The 13,389-nt window shown below is 45.5% G+C and overlaps 1 protein-coding gene across 3 annotated transcripts in view; it reads left to right on the plus strand.

Moving 5' to 3' along the window:
• TIAM1 (TIAM Rac1 associated GEF 1) overlaps positions 1 to 13,389 on the plus strand; it is a 454,781-nt gene that overhangs the window by 103,140 nt on the left and 338,252 nt on the right. For all 3 annotated transcript variants that reach the window (XM_062206186.1, XM_062206194.1, XM_062206213.1), the window contains exon 2: positions 6,787 to 6,839. The gene's annotated coding sequence lies outside the window, so the exon portion shown is untranslated. The remainder of the gene's footprint in view (positions 1 to 6,786; positions 6,840 to 13,389) is intronic.

The raw sequence follows: 13,389 nt of genomic DNA on the forward strand, positions 1-13,389 counted from the left end.
GGGAACAGTGGCAAATACTTGGTTTGTCCTGCCAAAAGTGCTCTCCCGCAGAAATGTCTTAATTGAGAATGATTTATATTCAGAAGTGCTGATGTTTTATCATTTGTCTGAAGAAGGAAAAAGCTGGGTAAGCAAGCAGCGTGCAGCCGTTGGAGGCATTGTTTTTGACATGGAGCCGCTCTTCATCCTTCAGATGTTTATAGAAAGATGACCTGCCCTGGCCTGGTTTGCTACTGGTACACATGCTCCCCGTGAAGTGGCTGTCAAACATTCCCCCAACTTTTGGCTAGAGTCAGTCTTTGTTGAGAACTCTAAAATCGAGGGCTTGGCCCCCTTCTTTCTGCTGGATTTGACGTACTGCGACTCCTGTTCTCAGGGCCTGTGGTAGAAAATCGGCTGACATCTAAGCAGTGAGAGGCCCGGGAGTGCTGTCCCGGTGAAGCAGGTGGGTGACCTGCCTGATGGTAGGGAAGTGTCACTAGTCATAGGTGGCCATGGGCTCTCAGGGTGTCCTAGGGGCTGGGAGCTGGGTGGGTGACGTACTTTCCCGAAAGTACCTTTTTTGCACCCCCGTGAAGGGGAAGGGGTGATGACACAGAATATTTATCTAATGCTACCTGGTCTGTTCTCATTTCTCGCAATCATCTTGTGAAGGAGCTAAACTTCAAGGAGCTGGTGAGAAAGATGAGATTCAGAGAACACTGCCACACAGCTTGTATGAGGGTACCTTAGGCAGTTTATGAAAGGTGCCGGTGTTGTTGTGCAGTAGGTCAAATCAGCACTTATGACACACACATCCCATATCAGAGTTGCATGTCCAGTCTCGGCTCCTCTGCTTGTGATTCCAGCTTCCTGCTGATGTGTCCTGGGAGGCAGTGGATGATGACACAAATGCTTGGGCCTATGTCACCCATGTGGGAGACCCGGATGGAGTTTCTGGCTCCTGGCTTCTACCTGGCCCAGCCCTGGCCATTTGGGGAGTGAACCAGAGGATGGAAGACCTCTCTCTCTCTCTCTCTCTCTCTCTCTCTCTCTCTCTCTCTCTGCCTTGCAAGTAGATGACAATAAACAAATAAAAAATTGTGTGGAAAATGGAATTAAAAGATAAGGTAATTTTGGAGCAAAAATGTTTTGAAATCCATTCACATGAGGGTTCTTCAAAAAGGTCATGAAGTCTGCATATTATGAAAAAAAAAAAATCCCGTGGATTTCCAGAATTTTGCCCCAAATAAAGTCTGTTTATTCTGTTTTCCTCTAACTTTTTGGAGTGCCCGTGAATGTGGAGTGGCTGTGATGTGAATCTTGTTATTCTGTTGGTCGACAGTTGTCTTTCCATTTCCCTGGCTTGTGGTTGCCACTGAGTTTCACGGAAGCAGGTTTCCCCTGTAGGGCGCCTGGGTTGCAGGTACTATATGGCTGAGGTTTGTGGGTGCTTGCTGTTGGTCTGCCACTTTCCTAAGACCTTGGGATGTATTCATTCATGCAATCCTCACTCACCTGTTAGCTACTGCTGTTCCCATCTTACAGTTGAGAAATCTGAGGCACAAAGTAGCTAAAGGTTGAGGAAATCAGAATTTTTTTTTTTTTTGACAGGCAGAGTGGATAGTGAGAGAGAGAGACAGAGAGAAAGGTCTTCCTTTTTGCCGTTGGTTCACTCTCCAATGGCTGCTGCGCCCGGCACATCGTGCTGATCCGAAGCCAGGAGCCAGGTGCTTCTCCTGGTCTCCCATGCAGGTGCAGGGCTCAAGGACTTGGGCCATCCTCCACTGCCTTCCCGGGCCCCAGCAGAGAGCTGGCCTGGAAGAGGGGCATCCAGGATAGAATCCGGCGCCCCAACCGGGACTAGAACCCGGTGTGCCGGCGCTGCAAGGCGGAGGATTAGCCACAGTGCCGGCCGGAAATCAAAATTTGAATGTGATACTCTGACCCTGGAGCCTAGATTCTTTAGATTACCTTCCAGGGCACTGGCCCAGCCAGTAAAGCTATGCCTGCAGTGCCGGCAACCCATATGGGCACTGGTTGGAGTCCCAGCTCCTCCACTTCTGATCCAGCTCTCTGCTTTGGCCTGAGAAAACAGTAGATGATGGCCTAAGTCCATCATTTAGGTCCCTGCACTCATGGGAGACCTGGAGGAAGCTCCTGGCTCCTGGCTTCGGATAGGCCCAGCTCTGGCCGTTGCTGCTATTTGGGAAGTGAACCAGCAGATGGAAGGCGCTCTCTCTCTCTCTCTCTCTTTCTCTCTTTCTCTCTCTCTACGCCTCTGACTTTGCCTCTCTGTAACTCTGTCTTTCAAATAAATAATTTTTTTTTAAATTACCTTCCATTGAGTACACTTTTGTTTTTTTTAATATTCTCTAAGTCACCAGTGATGTGAGGGAGCAGCCAGGATGACTGAAAAAAGGAAAACGGAGACTTTACAGACCTTCATGCACACCTTGTTGTAGACGTTGCCGGCCGCTGATTTAGTTGTCGCTTCAGTGCTTGGCTCATTCGTAGTTCTCAGGCTGTTCTGGGTTGTCTTTCCTGCTACTTTCTCTCCACTTCAATTGCTTCCTCATGTCTCCTTGCTAAAAGGTTTACCATAGATTGATGGGAGCCAACCATTTTCCAGCACCTGCCAAGAAGTCATTGACCTACACATGATTCTATGGACAAAAAAATTAATGTTAAATAAACCTGAGACCCAAAAGGGGGCTACTCAGTAAACAGTATTCTGTACGTAACCAGTTCTTGGAAGCTGACAGAGTTGTAAAACTCCAGCAAATGCCTGAAACTCTCCAGCATTTTTCTTGCTTCCTAAGACCTTGGCCAGACCACAGCATCATTGGTTCCAGGGTCCAGTGATGCAATGAAGGTTGTAGAAGAATCCTTACATTTGTCTGGGGCGGGAGTCGGATCAATTACCATCATGATGATGCAAACATGCTCAGAAAATGATGTCTGTTGAGTCCCCTAGGACAAGCGTTGCTTCTAGCACTTTGCATGTATTAACCCTTCGACTCATTAGCTGGACACCATTATTATCCTGTTAAACAGGGGAGAAAATCTCTGTTAAATGTGCACGTCTATTGGGATTTTAGGAGTTTAGAATTCTGTAACTTACCCCAGCTAGCCAGTCAGTCCAGGGCAAGACCAAGTGTCAGCTGAGCCTTCTGAGCCAGGCTTTCGACCGCAGTGATCATCTGAGCTCTGAGGACCCTGGGACAGCTGGGAGAGGGACAGCAGCATAGGAGACAGACATGGTCATGGAACTCCATGTGGATTACAGACTCTGGCCACTTTCTGTCCCATGGCCCTGTTACTTGTCACTCCCTTTTGGCATCAGCTGTGGTATGGAATTGGAGGTTGGTTCCATCTGTCTCTTGTCATCTTCTGTTTGTACTCCAGTGTAAAAGAAACAAGAGCTCTAATGGATATCACATACTGTACCGAGGCAGGCATTTACTGGGTCTTAGGGCTGGGCAAGGTACATTTTCTCAGTGACCGCACAACAGCCCTAGTAGGGTCGGCTTAAATTATCATCTCCACGTTGCCAGAGGAGAAACCAGAGGCCTGTGAGTGAGGGTGAGCCACACTGCAGGTGCAGGCAGATGTGGGCTCTGGAGCCATGTGCTTGTAAGGGCTGAATGTGCCTGGGGTGAGAATATTGTGTGCCCACCTTGGCACTTCCTGTATCATCAGCTCTGCCACATTGCTGTATCTGGAATATTTTTCCTTTCCCCATGTGCTGTCTTGATGTTCTCCTGTCTCAGCAGCCTGAAGGTTTTTAGAACAACAAGATGAGATTTTCCTTAGCCCCGGAACTGTTTTTTTGTGACTGCTTGTGCATCTGAACACCTGCTGAGCTGATGAGCTTTTCAAATGTCATTTGGCTGTAGGGAGAGAGCTGTGAGTGATTCTCAGGAACACACCATCCTGCTGCCTCCTTGGGGTGGGTGGTGGTAGGTGGTGGGCGGGCTACGAATCCTCCTCCCTCCCAGCTTCCCCTGTGAGCATCTCTTTCCTGCTGAGGGGACAGTGGTCGTTTCTGTGCCATGTTTCTCAGACAACATTGCCTCTGGTCAGCCTTTGAGAGTGCAAGAGAAATTCTCATCTTTTTCTTTCTGGATTTTGTTTTTCATAAAAATGCACATGTTTACAGAATCCTGTATGGAAATTCTGGGTTTTCATTGGCATCAGAACTTTGCCCCTGTCTCCATCCTGCCCCATACACCTGCCATGAAATCTGACCCACTAATTCTGGTTTCTGGTGTGTTCCCCACCCCAAGTATGGAAACTCGGAATTTGAAATAAATAGAATTTTGGATCCTCTGCTCCACTCCTCTTCCCAAGGTTGTTAGCCAGAGGCTTGGCAGGAAAATACAAGGCACACTCAGAGGATAGGGAAGAGAATTGGGTGGAGAGTTGTTATGTCATGAGCACAAAGAGGTGGTGGGGTCCCCTGGGACTTGGGAGGGGGACAAATTGGAGGAGCAGGTAATTGATTCCATCCAGGTGAACATGTGACCTGTGATGGAGACTCTAGGTGACCTAGCAGGGAGGAAGCTGGCTGCTACCTCCTTTACCCTCCACCTACTCCCATCACTTCTGCTGTCACCTCCCAAGGAAGGGATCAGAGGGCCAGGAGGTCAGCCCAGGCACAGCACAGAATGCTGAGCACATCACCCTTCTAGATTTTTAAATCACTTCTCTCCAGTAAGAGGAGGGTGCTTCTGAGAACACAAGAAAGGCAGCCTGGTCATCCTGAAATGCTCTACCTGGGATTTCGACATAGTGGGAAATTGCAGAGCCTGTGTGCGTGACGTTGAGTCCTGCCGGTGATTGAAGGCCTCCTGCTTTGTGTCAGATGCTTTCATATTCAGTCTTGCAGTTTTTTTCTTCTCCCCTCTCTTATTTGTGCTCTCTCATTTCAAGACCAGTGGGGAAGGCTCCTTTGTGCCTCTTGGAGATGAACCTGTTCTGCTGCAGTATCACAAGGAGTGGTTTGTAAATAGCTCTCGGGGCATGCATGTGTTCAAAGGTACTTTTGCCTTATCACGTGCAGCTTGATGTATAGAACTAGGTGTTTCTTGATTCTGCAAAACAGGGAAATTGAATATAGAGAGGCAGTTGAGAAATGAGCAAGTGCTATGCTGCGTAAGACTCTGGGTTTAATTGACCCCATTGAGCCTGGAGCTGGGAGGTCTCCTTTTGCTCCTGGCCCCAGCTTGCCCTTCTCTGTGACCTTGGACGACACCTCTACATACCAGGACCTCTGTTGACACTGGAGTTATTGTTACTGAGAAAGACTCTCTCTTGAGTCCTTCCCAAGCCTTTTTTACAAGTAGGCCTCATCCTCCCCAGCTCAGTTTTAGCAAGAATCCTGCTAAACCAGTTTAGAGGGAAACCCCCACCCACACTATCTGATGCAGTTACTCAACCCTTACCTTTCTCTTAAGTCCTTGATCTGCCTTCAGCAAGAATCCTGTTAAGTGGTTTAGCAAGAGTCCCTTGATGCCTCTTAGTAGTTTCCTCCACTCTTTGTCTTTAAATCAGATCCGCTCCTCCCCACCACTGCATTCGGAGGTTAAGCCTGATTTTTCTTTTTTTTTGGTGGCGAGTGTGTGTGTGTGTGGGGGATACAAGAACTTTATTGAAAGAAAAGTGCAATGAAATTTGTTGAAAGCTTGAAAAAGAGGGGGAACTTAGACACCTCCCCTCAGGCAGGGAACAAGTACAGAGTGGATTCTTTCTGGATGTTGTAGTCAGACAGGGTGTGTCCATCTTCCAGCTGCTTCCTGGCAAAGATCAACCTCTGCTGGTCAAGGGGGATGCCTTCCTTGTCTTGGATCTCCTTGAATCTGTCTGTTGCAGTAATCCTGAATAAATTCTGTCTTACTGTTTTTAAAAAATATCCCAGGGCTGGGAATCTAGCCTAGTGGTTAAGACTCTGGCTAAAACACCTCCTTCTTGTACTGGAGTATCTGGGTTCAATTCCTGGCTCTGGCTCCTGACTTCAGCTTCCTGTTAACACTGACCATGGGAGGCAGCAGTGATGGCTCAAGTAGTTGGGTTCCTGCTACCTCCTTCAGAGACTTGGATTGCGTTCCCAGCTCCTGGCTTTGCCTCCCGCATTTGGGGACTGAACCAGCAGATGGGAACTCACTCTGTCTGTAAATCAATAAATAAAAGTACTTGAATTTTTTCTTTAATATTATCCATCATAAAGCTATAGAATTAATTGGGATCTACTTGGACTTTTGATTCAACCTCACCCAATATTGAGAGTTCACTGACCCTATGATACCCTGCCATGGGCTGGTTCTTATTGTTAAGAAGTCCTACCTTGATCTCAAGCCTGAAATCTGCCTTAACTTCTACTCATTCCTCTTCATTCTGCCTTTCTTTGACGCTTGTTCCCTCCCTCATGAAGGACCTATGTTAGCTTTTGAGCCATCTTAATAAAAAAATGCATCCATGTTGCTTTTTCTTGCTTTCTTTCATAGGATTCTGAGCCCAGTTGAAAGTGAGTTGTTGACTTGGGGGAACTTTCCTGTAGAAGGCTGTATTAGGGTGATGCTGCCAGGGCTGGCTGTGTGTGGACTCCGTCTTTACTGTCTGGAGCACATTGCTCCTGTGTTGGATTCTCATTCCTGTGTTTCTTTACTCTTAGCTCTCACTGAGACCTCCTCTGTTATACTTTAATAAATGATGTACCTTTTTAGGGGGAGAGGGTTAGGGAGGTGGTCTATAGAACAGCACACATGGATTTGTCACTTAGAAGTCTTTTTTCTTTTTGGCTTCCAGGTTGATGGCTGTGTTCCAGATGTTACTGCAGTTAGAAGCCTGACCTCCACATGGTGAGCAGTTTACTCCTCCATATACCTGTCTTCCTGAGCTTTGATGCACTTTTTAGAGGCACTGCACATATATAATAAAGGTTGCTTTTTAGCCCCAAATCTGTGCCTAATGTTTGTTGATTTTTACCCCTTATCCTTTTTGCATCACCTCATTTATGTATACTTTAAAAGTAGCTATTTCTGCAAGATCAAAACAACTGAAATCATTTTTATATTTCTTCGAAGAAAATTTGTAGCATGAGAATTTAAGAAGAAAATCAGACTTGTTTGTAAATATTTCATGATAACTAGGTAAAAAAGGGTTTTTAAAATTTGTTAAACATCAACGCAGTGTTTTTTTTTTGTTTGTTTGTTTTAATAAAAGATTTATTTATTTATTTGAAAATCAGAGTTACAGAGAGAGAGACAGATGGAGAGACAGAGGGAGATTTTCCATCTGCTGGTTTACTCCCCAGATGGCTATAATGACCTGGTGAAACCAATAGCCAGAAGCTTCTTCCAGGTTTCCCATGTGGGTGCAAGGGCCCAAGCACTTGGGTCATTTTTCTTTGCTTTTTCCAGGCTATTAGCAGGGAGCTGGATCACAAGTAGAGCAGTTGGGACATGAACCACCTATATGGGATGCTGGTACTGTGGGCAGTGGCTTTGCCCACTGTACCACAGTGCTGACCCCCAACTCAATATTTTTATCACATATAAAAATAACTCACTTCTTAATATCACTGCATATTCGTGTTTAGATTTCATTGATTGTCACACAGACTGTATTTTACAATTGGTTAAAAATACTTAAGGGTAATCAAAGGATCTAAATAAAGTCCACAAACTGCATTTGACCAAGATGTCCCATGAGTATCTTTTAATGTGCAGGTGCCCTGTCCCCTCTTGCATTATATAGGGGTATTTCAAGCCGGCGCCGCGGCTCACTAGGCTAATCCTCCGCCTTGCGGTGCCGGCACACCGGGTTCTAGTCCCGGTCGGGGCACCGATCCTGTCCCGGTTGCCCCTCTTCCAGGCCAGCTCTCTGCTATGGCCCGGGAAGGCAGTGGAGGATGGCCCAAGTCCTTGGGCCCTGCACCCGCATGGGAGACCAAGAGAAGCACCTGGCTCCTGGCTTCGGATCAGCGCGGTGCGCCGGCGGCCATTGGAGGGTGAACCAACGGCAAAAGGAAGACCTTTCTCTCTGTCTCTCTCTCACTGTCCACTCTGCCTGTAAAAAAAAAAAAGGGGGGGGATATTTCAAAATGCTTGTAAGAAATAGAAGTAAGGCCGGTGCCACAGCTTACTTGGCTAATCCTTTGCCTGTGGCACCACCGGCACCCCTGGTTCTAGTCCTGGTTGGGGTGCCAGATTCTGTCCCGGTTGCCCCTCTTCCAGTCCAGCTCTCTGCTGTGGCCTGGGAAGGCAGTGGAGGATGGCCCAGGTGCTTGGGCCCCGCACCCGCATGGGAGACCAGGAGGAGGCGCCTGGCTCCTGTCTTTGGATTGGTGCGGCCAGTGCGCCGGCCATAACAGCCATTTTGGGGGTGAACCAACGGAAAAAGGAAGACATTTCTCTCTCTCTCTCACTGTCTAACTCTGCCTGTCAAAAAAAAAAAAAAAAAAAAAAAAAGAAGAAGAAGTAAAATATAAGTTTGTTTTGGTGCAAAAAGTTTTTAAATGCATGCATAGTTTTTTCATAATATGTATTTTCCAAAATCATTTTGAAGGCCCCTCATCTGCATGAATTTCAACACTTTTTATTTCGTGTATCACACAATAAACTTATGATTTAACTCCATTATCCATGAACTTTTTGAAGGCCCCTTATATTTGGTCAAGAAGCTGGATATTTTGTCCTGGGGAAAAGATTTTGTACTTATGAAGATTTTGCTGTGAAGAATTCTGGGTTGTCATTTGATGTGTTTCATTGGCTCCCAAATTTCCCTCAATTTCATAGATGATGGGTAACTTCCATCTGCTGACACATCTTGTTTCCTTTAGAAGTGTTAAGATTGACAGCTGTTATCAGTCTGATGCATCCAATCTGAAAGTCCCTTGACCTTCTTGGTGTTACAGCCATTGGTGATCCATAATGGCAGTCTAGGTCCTTCTTTCTTCACAAAAAGTTGATATTTTACTTCACCATTTCTTTTGTGTTTATTAGCTGGAAGATTTCAGCAAAGAAGAAATTACTTAGGGTGTGTTGGGATCTAGCAGGTTAAACTACCACTATGGAACCCACATCCCATATTAGAGTGCTTTTTAAATTCTTGGCTGCTCTGCCTCCCATCCAACTTCCTGGAGGCTGCTTCTATGAGGGAGAACCATGGTTGTTGAGAAATGATGCCCACCTGGTATGTCTAGACTTAAGGTGGGTCCTGGAAGACCACTCCTTGTATGATGGGTTGTGCTCAGTATCCTGGTGGGTGGGTTCAGATCAGCTGGACCCCTCTACTTCTTTCTTCTCCCCCTTCTCTCCCCACCTCCTCTCTTATCTATCTATCTATCTATGAAACAGAGAGAGCTCCCTTCCTGTAGTTCACTTCTCAAATGACTACAATAACCAGGTTCAGGCCAGGCCAAAGCTGTGAACCAGGAACTTAGCCCAGGTCTCCCATGAGGGTGGCAGGTACCCATCACTTGAGCCATCATCACTGCCTTCCAGGGTGTGCATTAACAGGAATCTTGAGTCAGGAGCTGGAGGAGTCACAGGCATCTTAACCACTAGGCCAACTGCCTGCCCCTCTTTATGTATTCCTACAAGAAGGTCCCAGTGTGGTGGAGCTTTTTCTTTCTTTAAAGATTAATTAGTTAATTAATTAAGTTGAAAGGCAGAGTGACATAAACACACACACACACACACACAGAGGGAGGGGGAGAGAGAGAGAAAGAGTTGTCTTTCATCTACTGGTTCTCTCTTCCAAATGGCTACAACAGCCAGAGCTGGGCCAGACTGAAGCCAGGAGCCAGGAGCCAGGGACTCCAGAGTAATTGGGACTTGAACAAATTCTTGAATCTGGTAGGCTGGCATCACAAGCAGAGGTTAACCCACTGTGCTATATGCTGGCCCTCAGTGTGCTTCTGCTTCACCCCTGTTTCCTAGTTTCCTGAGGACCAGAGCAGGGAATGGCACGTTACAGGTCATGGGCATGGTTTGTCAATAAAGTTTTATTGGAACATGGCCACACTCATTTGTTTAATACTATCTGTGGTTGCTTTCTTGGGACAAATCCAAAGTAGTTGCAACAGAACAGATCTGTAAAGCCTACAGTATTTGCTGTTAGGCCCTGTACTAAAGAAAGGTTTGCTGACTTTTGGGCTAGAAGATAAGCAGAGGATGAAGAAAACTTTAAATACACAGATCACACAGAAGTACCCATATTGCTGGGTACAACTTGGCCTCAGTGCGCAAAAGGGTAAAATTTGTTGTTCATTAACTGGGTTCAGAAGCTAGTAAGGAGCCTGGTGTTGTGCAGTGTGTTAAGTCACTGCCTGCGATGCCAGCAGGCACTGGTTTGAGTCTTGGCTGCTCTGCTTCCAATCCAGCTCCCTGCTAATGCACCTGGGAAAGCATTGGAAGATGGCCCAAGTGGTTGAGCCCCTGCGTCCCATGTGAGAGACCTGGATAAAGTTTCTGGCTCCTGGCTTTGGCTTTGTCCAGCCCTAGCCGTTGCAACTATTTGGGGAGTGAACCAGCAGATGGAAGATTTGTTTCTACCTGTCTGCCATTCAAACAAATCAATAACTAAAAACTGTTAAAATAATTTAATTTCCCTTGTTCATTCTTTTACATGTTAGATGATGTCAGTTCTCAGGGGATTGTTGCTGGGACCTCCCAACAGATGCAGACTCCTCACATGTCCAAGTCCTTGATATAAAATGGTGCGGTATTTGCAAGCAATCTGTGCAATTTTATATTTAAGTCATCTCTAGATTACGTATAACTCCTTATACATGCAAATAGTTGTTACATTGTATTTAGGAAAGGATGAGGAGGTAAAAAAAAGGTCTGTACATTTTCAGTACAGACTGAGCCATCATAGGATTAACTACATTTTTGATTTGCTATTGGTTAAATCCACAGATACGGAAGGCCGACTGCACTTGAAAGAAAATGTAATTTGGCAAGGGTGGGTTTGCATTAAATCGTGGTGTCATTTTACTTTGTGCATGGTTGAATGCTAGCAATCCTGAAATTCAGCATTTTGAGACACAATTTGCCATACCTTTTTCCTTAGATAGTATAAAGCTTTTGCTTCCATATGAATGTGCCAGTAGATGGTTTATTTTGTCTTTGATCAGGAATTCTCCATCTTTTTAATGTTTCATGCTAAGGGTTTTCAAAATAAGTAGACTTGTGTTTTTTTTCCTCCCTAAATGGAACTCAGTTTTATTTAAGTTTTTTCTTATTCTTTTTTTTTTTTTGGCCATAATGTGTATTACATTATTATGGATGACTGTGGAATCCCTTAAGTTAAAAAAAAATTGAAATAGACTTAAAATGTAAAGGACTTTTCTTCCTTAATTGCATCTTAATGCAATAAAACCAGAGTGTAATTATTAAAAATGGTAGGAGAAAAGAATTAAAACAGTAAAATTGCTTAGCAAAGACTCCATTTCATAATGCATTCCAATATAATTGGTATCATAATGTATAATTAGCAATCTTTCTTTGAAGTGTGAAGCTTAAGTTTGGGTAGAGATAGGACCTCCCAGGACAGGGTTGTCTGAGTTAGTTCTTAGGATAGCACAGATTGTAGGCCTTGTAACTGCTTTGTGCTTTTGCAGTGGAGAGAGACAGTAGAAGAATGGCTGGGACCAAATGCCCTCCGGTACTTGGCTAGCCACCCACAGCTGGCCAAGGGTGTATTGGGTGAGAGGGGAGGACAAACTCCTTAAGGCAACCATGGCTCTGACTCCAGAGTCACTGGGGGGTTTCTTGGGAACTTAGATTGGACTGGATGGAGGCCCCTTTTTGCCCAGGTGTCAGGTTGACCTAAGGCTTGTTGCTTAAAACTGGCTGAGGAGTCTTGTCTCATTTTCTGGATCTGTATCCTAATTGGGCCACGTGAATCCTGTGGCAGCCAGGAATCATGAGGCCAAAGACAAGAACCACAAAGGAAAAGGGGAGCCTCAATATTCCCATTTCCCACCCTGGCTCCAGTTGGCTTCTTGAAGATTGGGAGATCCAAAACACAAATAGAACTCCTGGGAGAACACTTGCCAGGCAGATCTCAGTGCCTGTTCATGGTTGCTATGGTTGTGGTGGTGTGGGGTGCTCTTCATTGCCCTCTGAAGATCAAATACCTCAGCCTTACCCTGTTGTAGGAATTGGCCCTGTGTGTTATGGAGACTAATGACATCGTCATCATACCAGAGCTGTGTAGGGTGGGGTGGGGAGGCAGCACTGCCCAGTACCCTTATTAGCAATAAACTGCTACTATTTAAACATTTGGAGCCTCTTCTTTGAAAATAGCTTTGAGTATCTATAAATTGTTTGATATATCTGCATCAAAGACAAATCTTTGACATTGTGGTCAAATTATATTTTTAAGTGTGCATATTGATTTATTTGATTTATTTTAGAGATAGAAGCTTATATAGAGTTGGAAAGAGAGAGACAGACAAAGAGGTCCTCCATCTGCTGGCTTACTCCCCAAATGCCTGCATTAACTGGGGCAGGGACCAGAGTCAGGAGCCAGGAAGTCAATGCAGGTCTCCCATGTGGGTGACAGGAGCTTAACTACTTGTGCCATCACCACTGCTGCCCATGGTGCATATTATTAGGAAGCTAGAATTGGGAGTGGAGCTGGGACTCAAACCCAGGTGTCCTGGTATTTGATGTGGGCATTCCAAAAAGCATCTTAACCACTGTACCAAATGCCCACTCTGATCTTTAGTGAAATTCCAAATGCAGTTGCCTCTCAATTGGTTTTCTCCTTAATTTCTTTAAATTTTTTTTTTTTTTTTTTTTTTACCTATTTATTTATTTGAAAGGCAAAGCAACAGAGAGTGAGAGAGAGATCTTCTGTCTTTCAATTTATTCCTCAAATGGCTGCAAAAGCCAGATCTGGCCAGGCCGAAGCCAGGAGCCAGGGCCTCCATCCTGGTCTCCCAAATCAGTGGCAGAGGCTCAAGTACTTGGGCCATCTTCCACTGCCTCCCCAGGCACATTAGCTGGAAGCTGAACTGACAGCAGAACAGCAGGGACTTCAACTGCTGTGCCACACGCCGCCGCCTCTGCTTCATTCTTGTTTGTCCATTCTTCACAGTGTAGCTAGAGGGATTTCTTTTTTTTTTCTTTTCTTTTCTCCTTTTTTCTTCCTCCCTCCCTCCCTCCCTCTCTCTCTCTTTCTTTTACTATATTTCTAAAGTTTTTTTTTTTTAATTTATTTGAAAGAAAGAGAGGAGAGGGGCTGGCACTGTGGGGTTAAGGCCCCAACCTGCAGCGCCGGCATCCCATACGGGCAGTGGTTAGAGTCCCGGCTGTTCTACTCTGATCCAGCTCCCTGCTGATGTGCCTGGGAAAGCAGCAGAGGATGGCCCAGATCCTTGCATCCCTGCATCCA

This window comes from Lepus europaeus, chromosome 2 (genome assembly GCF_033115175.1).
Source record: "Lepus europaeus isolate LE1 chromosome 2, mLepTim1.pri, whole genome shotgun sequence".
In the NCBI taxonomy this organism is placed as follows: Eukaryota; Metazoa; Chordata; class Mammalia; order Lagomorpha; family Leporidae; genus Lepus; species Lepus europaeus.